Source organism: Amblyraja radiata, chromosome 10 (genome assembly GCF_010909765.2).
Source record: "Amblyraja radiata isolate CabotCenter1 chromosome 10, sAmbRad1.1.pri, whole genome shotgun sequence".
In the NCBI taxonomy this organism is placed as follows: domain Eukaryota; kingdom Metazoa; phylum Chordata; class Chondrichthyes; order Rajiformes; family Rajidae; genus Amblyraja; species Amblyraja radiata.
This window is the reverse complement of record NC_045965.1, coordinates 188,006-200,698: the sequence shown is the minus strand read 5'-3', so window position 1 is coordinate 200,698 and position 12,693 is coordinate 188,006.

Here is a 12,693-nt window from a genome sequence, read left to right as displayed (position 1 = left end):
TTTGAAAATTTTGTTGATCACAGAATTTCTCACCACAGAGCGTGAGAAATTTCAGATCAGCGTGAGGTCGTGAGAGTTTGCTTGAGGGCGTGATTCTGTTGGCAGCCCTGAATTCAGCATCCGCAGTCCCTTCATACACCCGTTGATCGGCCACTGGTGGGTGAAGGATTGGAAACTAAGACGCTTGGACAGGTGCGTGGACAAGACAGGTTTACAGGGGAGGATGGACCAAAAGTGAATGGGCCATTGGCATCTTCTCAATATAGCGCTTTCAAGGGCGATACTCTAACAAGATGGCCGCCGCCAACCAGCGCCCCTGACGCCGACCCCTCACCAAGATGGCCGCCATCAACGCCTCACAAAGATGGCCGCCGACTGCCGACCAATCAGCGGCGCTGACCTCACCTGCCCTCAGCAAGATGGCCGCCCGCCGTCCAGGTCCCGCCCCGGGCCGAGTCTCCCCATCAAAGATCATAGAGGAGCAAGATAGACCACTCCTCGAAAAACGCGTAGTATGACGCGTGTGATTGTCGACGACATTTTTTGAGGCATTTTGTTGGGCTTCCCCCCACACTGTCATGGCGTCCTTATCTAAATCTTCACATCACTGCTCTGCTATCAATTGTTCTAATCGTAAATCTAAACGACCCGACCTGTCAATTTTTAGGTTCCCCAATAAAAAAGAAATGTGAGAAAATATTATTATTATTTTCAGTCGATATTCTGTCGTGAAAATGTTATTTTCTGTTCTCCTATCAACGGCCATTGGGAAACTAGGTTTGTCGGTACATTAGAAAGTTATTAGACTTATTTTTAATAGATCTTTATTTACCATAATAATAAAGACAATTTTAACACTTCTGTACGTTTTTGGTTTTGTTCTTGTAAGGGATTGGTCTCCAAAATATGGCCCGCGGGACACATTGGGTGCAATGGTGGGCCGGGGGGTTCGGCGGCGGCCGCAATCAAAGATACGAGAGGAGATCTGCTCTATAATCTTTGGTCGGAATGGGACGGCTGCGCGTTATAATGTGTTATCGTTTCACTCCCTCTCCCCCTTCTCCCTGTCCCCCTTCTCCCTCACCCCCTTCTTCCTCTCCCCCCATCTCCCTCTCCCCCTTCTCCCTCTCTTCTCTCGATCTCTCTCTCCCCTCTCTTCTCTCGATCTCTCTCTCTCTCCCTCTCTTCTCTCTCCCTCTCTTCTCCCTCTCTCCCTCCCTTCCCTCTCTCCCTCCCTTACCTCTTCGTGAGAGTTGGCAGCTCTGCTATGCCTTGGGTCCTAAAGAGGATAGAAAGAAAATACTTAATGGTCTTTGTAAGAAGATTTTAATAAGCACTTCTACATTTAAGGTAAATTGACATATTAGAGGCAAAAAGCATCTTCAACATACAGGTCTCTCCACACAACTGAAAACAATTGCAATTAAGTGACATATCATCCATTGTTCAGGCATGTAGTTATGATCATCTTTTTTCTTATTAGTTAATCCTAAATGATATCTCCTGTAATTTCAGATGTCAACAGTGGGTCCAGAATATTCGTCGACAAGATCTCCTGCACCGAACTGCAGAGTATTTGTCAAATAACTGCTGTTTTATGTACATTGTGTGAAATTGTGATTTGTTAACTGCACAAAACTAATGCAAATGGCGATATATTTATTATTGTATCTACGTTGGACATTTTGCTCTTTGGTGTCAGAACGCGGGGTGGGAGATTGCAACCTTCACGTGGTCCGCCCTGTTTCGACAAATCCAATCAACCTGGTGTGCACAGTCAAATAAGATCAAATAGAACAAGTTGTCCTACAACTTTAGGTTGTGCACGCCATACGCCATACGCAAGAAGAAGAAGAAGTGTCAGAACGCAGTCTGAAGAAGGCATCCGACCAACAAGTTAGGGCTTTATTCTTTGGAGCACAGAAAGTTAAGGGGGGACTTGATAGAGGTTTTTAAAATGATGAGAGGGATAGACAGAGTTGACGTGGAAAAGCTTTTCCCACTGAGAGTAGGGAAGATTCAAACAAGGGGACATGACTTGAGAATTAAGGGACTGAAGTTTAGGGGTAACATGAGGGGGAACTTCTTTACTCAGAGAGTGGTAGCTGTGTGGAATGAGCTTCCAGTGAAGGTGGTGGAGGCAGGTTCGTTTTTATCATTTAAAAATAAATTGGATAGTTATATGGATGGGAAAGGAATGGAGGGTTATGGTCTGAGCGCAGGTATATGGGACTAGGGGAGATTATGTGTTCGGCACGGACTAGAGGGGTCGAGATGGCCTGTTTCCGTGCTGTAATTGTTATATGGTTATATGGTTATATGACCTGCAACGTCACCTATTCCTTTTCTCCAGAGATGCTGCCTGACCCACTGAGTTACTCCAGCATTTTGTGTCTATCTCTGTTTAGATTGGGCTCGTGGGTGGAGATTGCGGTTGGTCTGGTGATCTAGAACGAGGGCCAAAGTCTCAGAATATGGGTCATGATATTTAGTAATGAGACAAGGAGCAGTTTCTTCACTCAAGGGCTGGGAATCTTGGAATTCTTTATCGCGTGAGATGGTGGAAGTCGAGTCCTTGAAAGGAGAGATATTTTTTTTCAAATACGAAAAGGATGAAGGATAATGGAGAGAATGTGGGAATAAGGTGTTGAGTTGCAGGATCAACAATAATCTTACTGATGGTGGTTTGAACTTAGATGGCTTATCCTTGCTTCTATTTCTTACAGAGATACAGCGCGGAAACAGGCCCTTTGGCCCACCGCGTCCGCATTGACCAGCGATCCCCGCACACTAACACCATCCTACACACACTAGGGACAATTTACACTTATACCAAGCCTACAAACCTGTATGTCTTTGGAGTGTGGGAAGAAACCGAAGATCTCGGAGAACACCCATTCAGTCACGGGGAGAATGTACGAACTCTGTACAGACATCACCCACTGTAAGGCAGCAACTTTACCGCTGCACCACCATGCCGTCCTTAATCCACTAGGGCACTAGGTTACAATAAACTTCCTACATATTCCAGGAATGCATCTCATACAAATGGGAGAGGTTTAAATGCATTGTAAAATCTGCTCTCAGTTTCCTAGATCGGTATTGCTCTAATGGCCTCCTGGTATCATTTTCTTTGATTTAAACCATCCATTGTTCTGCATTTAGATTTTATTTTTTCCCCTGTGGATCACAAGGCACTGTTTGTTTCAGGGATGACCAATCTCCAGCGTAATTTGACAAGACAGCCAAGAGGGCAAACACAGGCAGTTCAGAGCTGCTGCCTGTATCGCATGAGAGAACAAGAATGAGACCAACTTGTTTTTTGCAGATCATCAACCCCTGACTGATGTTATCAATGCCGATGGTGACTCAAGGAGACTCAACCAGGTGGTGGTTTACAAAGGTCCATGCCCATTGTTCCTCATGGCATACCACCAGCCTCAACAGATCACCTAGTCATAGAGTCTCACAGCGTAGAAGCAGGCCCTTCAGCTCAACTTGCCCACGCTGGCCAACATGTCCCATCTACACTAGTCCCACATGCCTGCATTTGGCCCATACCCCTCTAAACCTGTCCTAACCATCAAATAACCTAAAAGAACTGTCATATGAGGAAAGATTTAAAAGACTAGGCTTGTATTCACTGGAGTTTAGAAGGATGAGGGGGTTCTTATCATATTGTTTACAGTGTACTATGTTTACAGATTCTGTTGTGCTGCTGAAAGTAAGAATTTAATTGTTCTATCTGGGACAAGCTAGATGCAGGAAATTGTTCTACATGACAATAAAACACTCTTGTTAGATGCAAGGGGATCTTATAGAAACATATAAATGAATAAAAAGACTGAACAAGCTAGATACAGGAAAAATGTTCCCAATGTTGGGCGAGTCCAGAACCAGGGGCCACAGTCTTAGAACAAAGGGGAGGCCATTTAAGACAGGTGAGAAAAAACGTTTTCACCCAGAGAGTTGTGAATTTGTGGAATTCCCTGCCACAGAGGGCAGTGGAGGCCAAATCACTGGGTGGATTTAAGAGAGAGTTAGACAGATCTCTAGGGGCTAGTGGAATCAAGGGATATGGGGAGAAGGCAGGCACGGGTTATCGATTACGGCTGATCAGCCATGATCACAATGAATGGCGGTGCTGGCTCGAAGGGCCAAATGGCCTCCTCCTGCACCTATTTTCTATGTTTCTAGAACACTCATCCAGCAATCCTCGAGCCCACCAGCTCATCCCGTAGTCAATTCATCAGCTTTTCCATAAGAACTTCCATCAGTTCTTCCAAAAGAATGACAATCATACAATTTCGATTACCCTCAGCCCATCAAGCAGCCCCTTAATTCACCCAGAAGTCTGAACTATTGAATGCTCACTGCATCTCTTTCCATGTCGGCAAGTTAATATCCAGCTGCATGAACCATGGGAAAAAGGAATAAATAGATGCATGTGGTGCAGTGATTTGTGCAGCACTATAGGCCTGGAGACCAAGAGGAGTTCACCATTGAACGGAGTTTGAACGGGGGGCTTGAGGCCCCCGACCGAGGAAGAACAAAAGGAAGGGACTTGAACTTTATTTCGCCTTCCATCACAGTGAGGAATGTGTAGGAGTCACTGGTGAATGTCCGTATTAAAATGTATTTTTGAGTGCTGTTGCTTTTAATTGTATGACTGACCTGGCCAATGAAATTCCTCGTATGTTGCAAAACATACTTGGCAAATAAAATCTGATTATGATTCTGAAAAGCCTTTCCCTTCCATACTCTTTCCTCTCTTTGATCTTTTTGCAGTTGACTGCCTTTCTGTACTTGTTGCAAGAGATTGTCGTGGCATCCAGCATCCTCGGAGAATGTAGAATTAAAGGCAGGCAATGCCAGTTTTAAAGATGGTTATTTGCCTCAAGATTGGATTATTGTATCTCCAGAACCTCCCCAGAGGCTCTGGGAGACACAAAGTTCAAGAGGGAACACAAAAAGCCTAATTAGGAAGAATATTAAGAGTAAGATTTTCAATTAAAATACTGTAATTGATGGAACCTTGCCTTTAAATTGGTTCTTGGATGAAACCTTGATGGCTCTCACATTGTCTCTTTAAATTTACTCTCCTTTTCACACTTGCATTAAAACACACAGCCACCGCCATTCACAGTGATACTGCCCGGCAGTCTCATAATTACAGTCAACACAGCCACCTTGACAGCCACACAAATTGATGTAAATAAAAAAAATTTCCTTGTTTAAGAAGTTCAATTTAGAATTATTTGAAATTGTGGGGGTTGGTACAAAATACTGCTGACCCACAAATGTGTTGCTATGAGACATTCACATTTAAACAATCCATGTCTCAAAAAAAGCAAGAAGGTGCCCATGTTATTTGACCAACTTATCAGATGAATTTAAATATGTAGGTATGTATGCATTAGTTTTGCTCCTAATTCCCTTTTCCAAATCATTAATATATATGGTAAACAGTTGCGGCCCCAACACCAAGCCTTGCGGCAAAAAAATCCAGAAGATTAGTCAAACATGATTTCCCTTTCATAAATCCATGTTGACTTGGACTAATTATTTTACTGCTATCCAAATGCCCCATTATTACATCTTTAATAATTGACTCCAGTATCTTTCACACCACCAAAGTCGGGCTAACTGGTCTGTAATTCCCCGTTTTCTCTCACACTCCTTTCTTGAAAAGTGGGATAGCATTAGCTATCCTCCAATCCACAGGAACTGATCGTAAATCTATTGATCGTTGGAAAATGATCATATGTATAAATATATATGTATGTGTATATATGCATGTATGTGTATATATGCATGTATATGTATATGTGTGTATATATGTATGTATATGTTTATATATGTGTGTATGTATGCATATAAATGTATCCATATGTATGTGTGCATATATATGTGTATATGTATGTGTATGTGTGTATATATGTATGTGTATATATATGTATGTGTATATATATATATATATATATATATATATGCATATATTTATTATTACTATATAATTATATATATAATTGCCTTTATGGTTTATGTATATCATCTTACAAGACAAATTAATTAATAGTGATTATTTAAATCAAAGTTGCTTCCGATCCATGAGAATAAACTTTATTATCTCTAACTTGCCTCTCACACACAGACACATTCATATAAATATATAAAATATAGATACGTTAAATTTAATTTTGTGCAGTGTGTTAAAGCAATGCAAGGGAAACTGCACAATACAATGCAAGGGAAACTACGCAAAGGAGGGGGCTGTTCCCGCTACAAGATACTCGAGGATCTTTGCTTTGGATCAATGATTATAGAGGAGCTCTATAATCTTTGCTTTGGATCACAGCGGGTGGATCACATACCGGAAGTCGCGTGTCGCATTAAGAAATGGCGGCCGTGACGTTCCGTCACGTACTACACGTCAGTCCATTGGATTTCGGAGGAGTGGCCTATCTTGCTCCTCTATAGGATCTTTGCTCCCCATCGACCGGGTGAAAGTGGCGGCGGAGAAGCGGCAGTTGGTGAGGTCTCTGCCGACCTGAGGTAAATAATGTTATAAATCAGCAGGGGAAGGGGAGGGGGGGTGTAGAACTGAGGTAAAGCACCACACAAAGTACACGTCTGTGGGGAAAACTGGAGTAAAACTCGTTATAAACCTTCCCCTCTCGTTCACTGAGGTAAATAAATCATTATAAATTAGCAGCGGAGCGGAATAAACCCGGTCTGGGGGAGACCTGATGTAAATCTCCACATAAACTAAACGTCTGGTGGGAAACTGGAGTAAATAATATAAACTCACCGTCTGGAGCAGCGTCCTGACATAAAACACGTTATAAACATCTCCCTCTCTCTGGCTCCCCCCCCCTCTCTGTAAATAATCAATGAATCACCAAATTAACTATACGTCTGGGGGAATAAACCTGGTCTGGGAAACGGAGGTAAATAATGTTATAAACCCACATGGGAGTGGAATAAACGGGGCTGTGGAGTCGGACCCAAAACATTCGATCCCGACCCCTGGGTATAATAATTTTAAATTTAAATAAGGGCCTTTTAAACCCATGCCCCTAAAGTTTTGAGTTTAATGGTTGTAGCTGTACTATTGTGGCTTTTTTAAATTGTTTTTTCTTGAAAAAAAACCCATAATTCATCATGCTAAAAGAAAAAAAATTATAGAAAGGACTATGACAAAATTAAAATTACATTGAATTAAATAAAAATTATAAAAGCTTTACTCCAAAATTTATTAAACTAATGCCACCTGTATGAGCTAAATTATGACAAAAAGAATCTCAAGTGCAATAGAAATTAAAAGTAAATGCATAGGTAGTTAAGTTTGCTACAAAAGTACATACATAAAACAGGGGGTGAAAACAGTTAAAGTAGCGCCAAGGACAGGCAGACTTTACTCAGAACTGCTGTAGCTTTGGGAGCAACAGCAGCAGGAGTTTAGCAAGAGATACGACTGATTGGCTCTAACCCAAGTGAGAGGAGAGAAGTGAGTCAGAGGGGTGAAAACAGTTAAAGTAGAGGCCAAGGACAGGCAGACTTTACTCAGAACTGCTGTAGTTTTGGGAGCAACAGCAGCAGGAGATTAGCAAGAGATACGACTAATTGGCTCTAGCCCAAGTGGGAAGTTGAAAACTGAGGAATTTGGTTTGTAAATTGGTAAATCAGGCAATTTATCAGTCAATTTAAGCAAGACGGCTCTTAGCGAGCGGCAGTGAGTGAGCGGCCTTGTGAGGGAAGTGCGAGTCTTTGGCTCAAGAGTCTTAGGAGAGGAGACCACGCAATACGCTTGAGAGGTAGAGACGAAAGAAGGAGATGTCAGGCAAGCTGATTCAGTGCGATGCTTGCAGTATGTGGGAGGTCAAGGACACCGCTGGTGCCTCTGGCTGCTGCAAATGCGAGAAGTGCATCCAAGTAGAGCTGAAGGGCCGTGTTGGGGAACTGGAGAAGCAAGTGGATGACCTCCGGTTCGTCCGAGAAACTGAGTCGTTCCTCGACAAGTCCTACAGAACGATTGTTACACCTAAGGTACTGGAAGAGAGAAGGTGGGAGACAGTGAGAACGGGAGGGAAGCATGGAATGCCAACATCCCCGGGTGTTGTACCTCTTGTGAACAGGACAGAAGAGGTGTTTACACTGGGCGGCGGCCTGGCTTGTGATGCGAATAGGGCTGTTGAGCCAAAACCAAAAAGGCCTAAGGCAGGCAACGCCATTGTAGTGGGAGACTCCATTGTGAGAGGTACGGACAGAGGTTTCTGCGGCAACAGACGGGATGCGAGGATGGTGTGCTGCCTTCCTGGTGCCAGGATCCAGGATGTCACGGACAGAGTGCAGAAAATCCTCAAGGGCGAAGGTGAACATCCGGAAGTGGTAGTGCATGTCGGCACAAACGATGTCGGTAAGAAGGGGATGAATATTCTGCAGCGTGACTTTAGAGAGCTCGGAAAAATGCTGAAAAGCAGGACCTCCAGGGTTGTTATCTCCGGTTTGCTTCCAGTTCCTCGTGCTGGCGAGAGCAGGAACAGGGAGATACGGGACCTGAACGTGTGGCTGAGGAACTGGTGCACGAGGCAGGGATTTAGATTCTTAGATCACTGGGATCTGTTTTGGGGTAAGGGGGAACTGTACAAAAGGGACGGATTGCATCTTAACAGGTGTGGGACCAGCATTGTGGCAGGCAGATTTGCCACTGCTACACGGGTGGTTTTAAACTGAATAAGGGGGGTGGGGTGTCGAATGGGATAGTGGAGGATGGAGTTAAAGGGAAAGGGTTTCTTAAATGTGTGAGCGTAGAGACAGAGGGGTGTAAAATGAGGGTAGAAGCAATAGGTAGCAAGGTGAAAAGTAAAAGTGGCAGGCAGACAAAACCAGGGCAAAAATCAAAAAGGGCCACTTTTCAACATAATTGTATAAGGGGTAAGAGTGTTGTAAAAACAAGCCTGAAGGCTTTGTGTCTCAATGCATTCGTAATAAGGGATGAGTTGAATGTGCAGATAGCTATTAATGACTATGATATAGTTGGGATCACGGAGACATGGCTCCAGGGTGATCAAGGCTGGGAGCTGAACATCCAGGGATATTCAATATTCAGGAGGGATAGAGAGAAAGGAAAAGGAGGTGGGGTAACGTTGCTGATTAGAGAGGAGATTAACGCAATGGAAAGGAAGGACATTAGTATGGAGGATGTGGAATCGGTATGGGTAGAGCTGCGAAACACTAAGGGGCAGAAAACGCTGGTGGGTGTTGTGTACAGGCCACCTAACAGTAGTAGTGAAGTTGGAGATGGTATCAAACAGGAAATTAGAAATGCGTGCGACAAAGGCAAAACCGTTATAATGGGTGACTTCGATCTACATATAGATTGGGTGAATCAAATTGGCAGGGGTGCTGAGGAAGAGGATTTCTTGGAATGTATGCGGGATAGTTATCTAAATCAACATGTAGAGGAACCAACGAGAGAGCAGGCTATTTTAGACTGGGTATTGAGTAATGGGGAAGGGTTAGTTAGCAGTCTTGTTGTACGTGCCCCCTTGGGCAAGAGTGACCATAATATGGTTGAGTTTTTCATTAGGATGGAGAGTGACATTGTTAATTCAGAAACAATGGTTCTGAACTTAAAGAAAGGTAACTTTGAGGGTATGAGACGTGAATTGGCCAAGATTGACTGGCAATTAATTCTAAAAGGGTTGACGGATATGCAATGGAAGACATTTAAAGACTGCATGGATGAACTACAAAAATTGTTCATCCCAGTTTGGCAAAAGAATAAATCAGGGAAGGTAGTACATCCGTGGATAACAAGGGAAATCAGGGATAGTATCAAAGCGAAGGATGATGCGTACAAATTAGCCAGAAAAAGCAGCATACCGGAGGACTGGGAGAAATTCAGAGACCAGCAGAGGAGGACAAAGGGCTTAATTAGGAAAGGAAAAATAGATTATGAAAGAAAACTGGCAGGGAACATAAAAACTGACTGCAAAAGTTTTTATAGATATGTGGAAAGAAAGAGATTAGTTAAAACAAATGTAGGTCCCTTGCAGTCAGAAACAGGTGAGTTGATCATGGGGAACAAGGATATGGCGGACCAATTGAATAACTACTTTGGTTCCGTCTTCACTAAGGAAGACATAAATAATCTGCCGGAAATAGCAGGGGACAAATAGCAGGGTCAAAGGAGTTGGAGGAATTGAGTGAAATCCAGGTTAGCCGGGAAGTGGTGTTGGGTAAATTGAATGGATTAAAGGCCGATAAATCCCCAGGGCCAGATAGGCTGCATCCCAGAGTACTTAAGGAAGTAGCTCCAGAAATAGTGGATGCATTAGTAATAATCTTTCAAAACTCTTTAGATTCTGGAGTAGTTCCTGAGGATTGGCGGGTAGCAAACGTAACCCCACTTTTTAAGAAGGGAGGGAGAGAGAAAACGGGGAATTACAGACCAGTTAGTCTAACATCGGTAGTGGGGAAACTGCTAGAGTCAGTTATTAAAGATGGGATAGCAGCACATTTGGAAAGTGGTGAAATCATTGGACAAAGTCAGCATGGATTTACAAAAGGTAAATCATGTCTGACGAATCTTATAGAATTTTTCGAGGATGTATCTAGTAGCGTGGATAGGGGAGAACCAGTGGATGTGGTGTATCTGGACTTCCAGAAGGCTTTCGACAAGGTCCCACATAAGAGATTAGTATACAAACTTAAAGCACACGGCATTGGGGGTTCAGTATTGATGTGGATAGAGAACTGGCTGGCAAACAGGAAGCAAAGAGTAGGAGTAAACGGGTCCTTTACACAATGGCAGGCAGTGGCTAGTGGGGTACCGCAAAGCTCAGTGCTGGGACCCCAGCTATTTACAATATATATTAATGATCTGGATGAGGGAATTGAAGGCAATATCTCCAAGTTTGCAAATGACACTAAGCTGGGGGGCAGTGTTAGCTGTGAGGAGGATGCTAGGAGACTGCAAGGTGACTTGGATAGGCTGGGTGAGTGGGCAAATGTTTGGCAGATGCAGTATATTGTGGATAAATGTGAGGTTATCCATTTTGGTGGCAAAAACAGGAAAGCAGACTATTATCTAAATGGTGGCCGACTAGGAAAAGGGGAGATGCAGCGAGACCTGGTTGTCATGGTACACCAGTCATTGAAAGTAGGCATGCAGGTGCAGCAGGCAGTGAAGAAAGCGAATGGTATGTTAGCTTTCATAGCAAAAGGATTTGAGTATAGGAGCAGGGAGGTTCTACTGCAGTTGTACAGGGTCTTGGTGAGACCACACCTGGAGTATTGCGTACAGTTTTGGTCTCCAAATCTGAGGAAGGACATTATTGCCATAGAGGGAGTGCAGAGAAGGTTCACCAGACTGATTCCTGGGATGTCAGGACTGTCTTATGAAGAAAGACTGGATAGACTTGGTTTATACTCTCTAGAATTTAGGAGATTGAGAGGGGATCTTATAGAAACTTATAAAATTCTTAAGGGGTTGGACAGGCTAGATGCAGGAAGATTGCTCACGATGTTGGGGAAGTCCAGGACAAGGGGTCACAGCTTAAGGATAAGGGGGAAATCCTTTAAAACCGAGATGAGAAGAACTTTTTTCACACAGAGAGTGGTGAATCTCTGGAACTCTCTGCCACAGAGGGTTGTCGAGGCCAGTTCATTGGCTATATTTAAGAGGGAGTTAGATGTGGCCCTTGTGGCTAAGGGGATCAGAGGGTATGGAGAGAAGGCAGGTACGGGATACTGAGTTGGATGATCAGCCATGATCATATTGAATGGCTCGAAGGGCCGAATGGCCTACTCCTGCACCTAATTTCTATGTTTCTATGTTATGTAAGGTTGAAAGCTGGAGGCTTCTGCCCCTGAACTATAACCATATAACCATATAACAATTACAGCACGGAAACAGGCCATCTCGACCCTTCTAGTCCGTGCCGAACACATAATCTCCCCTAGTCCCATATACCTGCGCTCAAACCATAACCCTCCATTCCTTTCCCATCCATATAACTATCCAATTTATTTTTAAATGATAAAAACGAACCTGCCTCCACCACCTTCACTGGAAGCTCATTCCACACAGCTACCACTCTCTGAGTAAAGAAGTTCCCCCTCATGTTACCCCTAAACTTCAGTCCCTTAATTCTCAAGTCAATGCGGAACACCAACACTGAACTAGCTAGCTAGCAGCACCAACTAGCTGGAATTTGTAAAGTTTCCACTAGTTCAGTTCAGTTTTAATGAATGTGAACGAAGGAACTGCAGATGCTGGTTTAAACCGAAGAAAGTTCAAGTTCAAGTGTTCAAGTGAGTTTATTGGCATGTGTCCCTGTATAGGACAATGAAATTCTTGCTTTGCTTTGCACACAGAAAAATAGTAAGGCATTTACTACAGTACAGATAAATGTGTCCATATACCATGATATAAATATATACACACATGAATAAATAAACTGCAAATAAAGTGCAAATAACAGAAAGTGGTTGTTAATAATCAGAGTTTTGTCCGAGCCAGGTTTAATAGCCTGATGGCTGAGGGGAAGTAGCTATTCCTGAACCTGGTTGTTGCAGTCTTCAGGCTCCTGTACCTTCTACCTGAAGGCAGCAGGGAGATGAGTGTGTGGCCAGGGTGGTGTGGGTCTTTGATGATACTGCCAGCCTTTTTGAGGCAGCGACTGC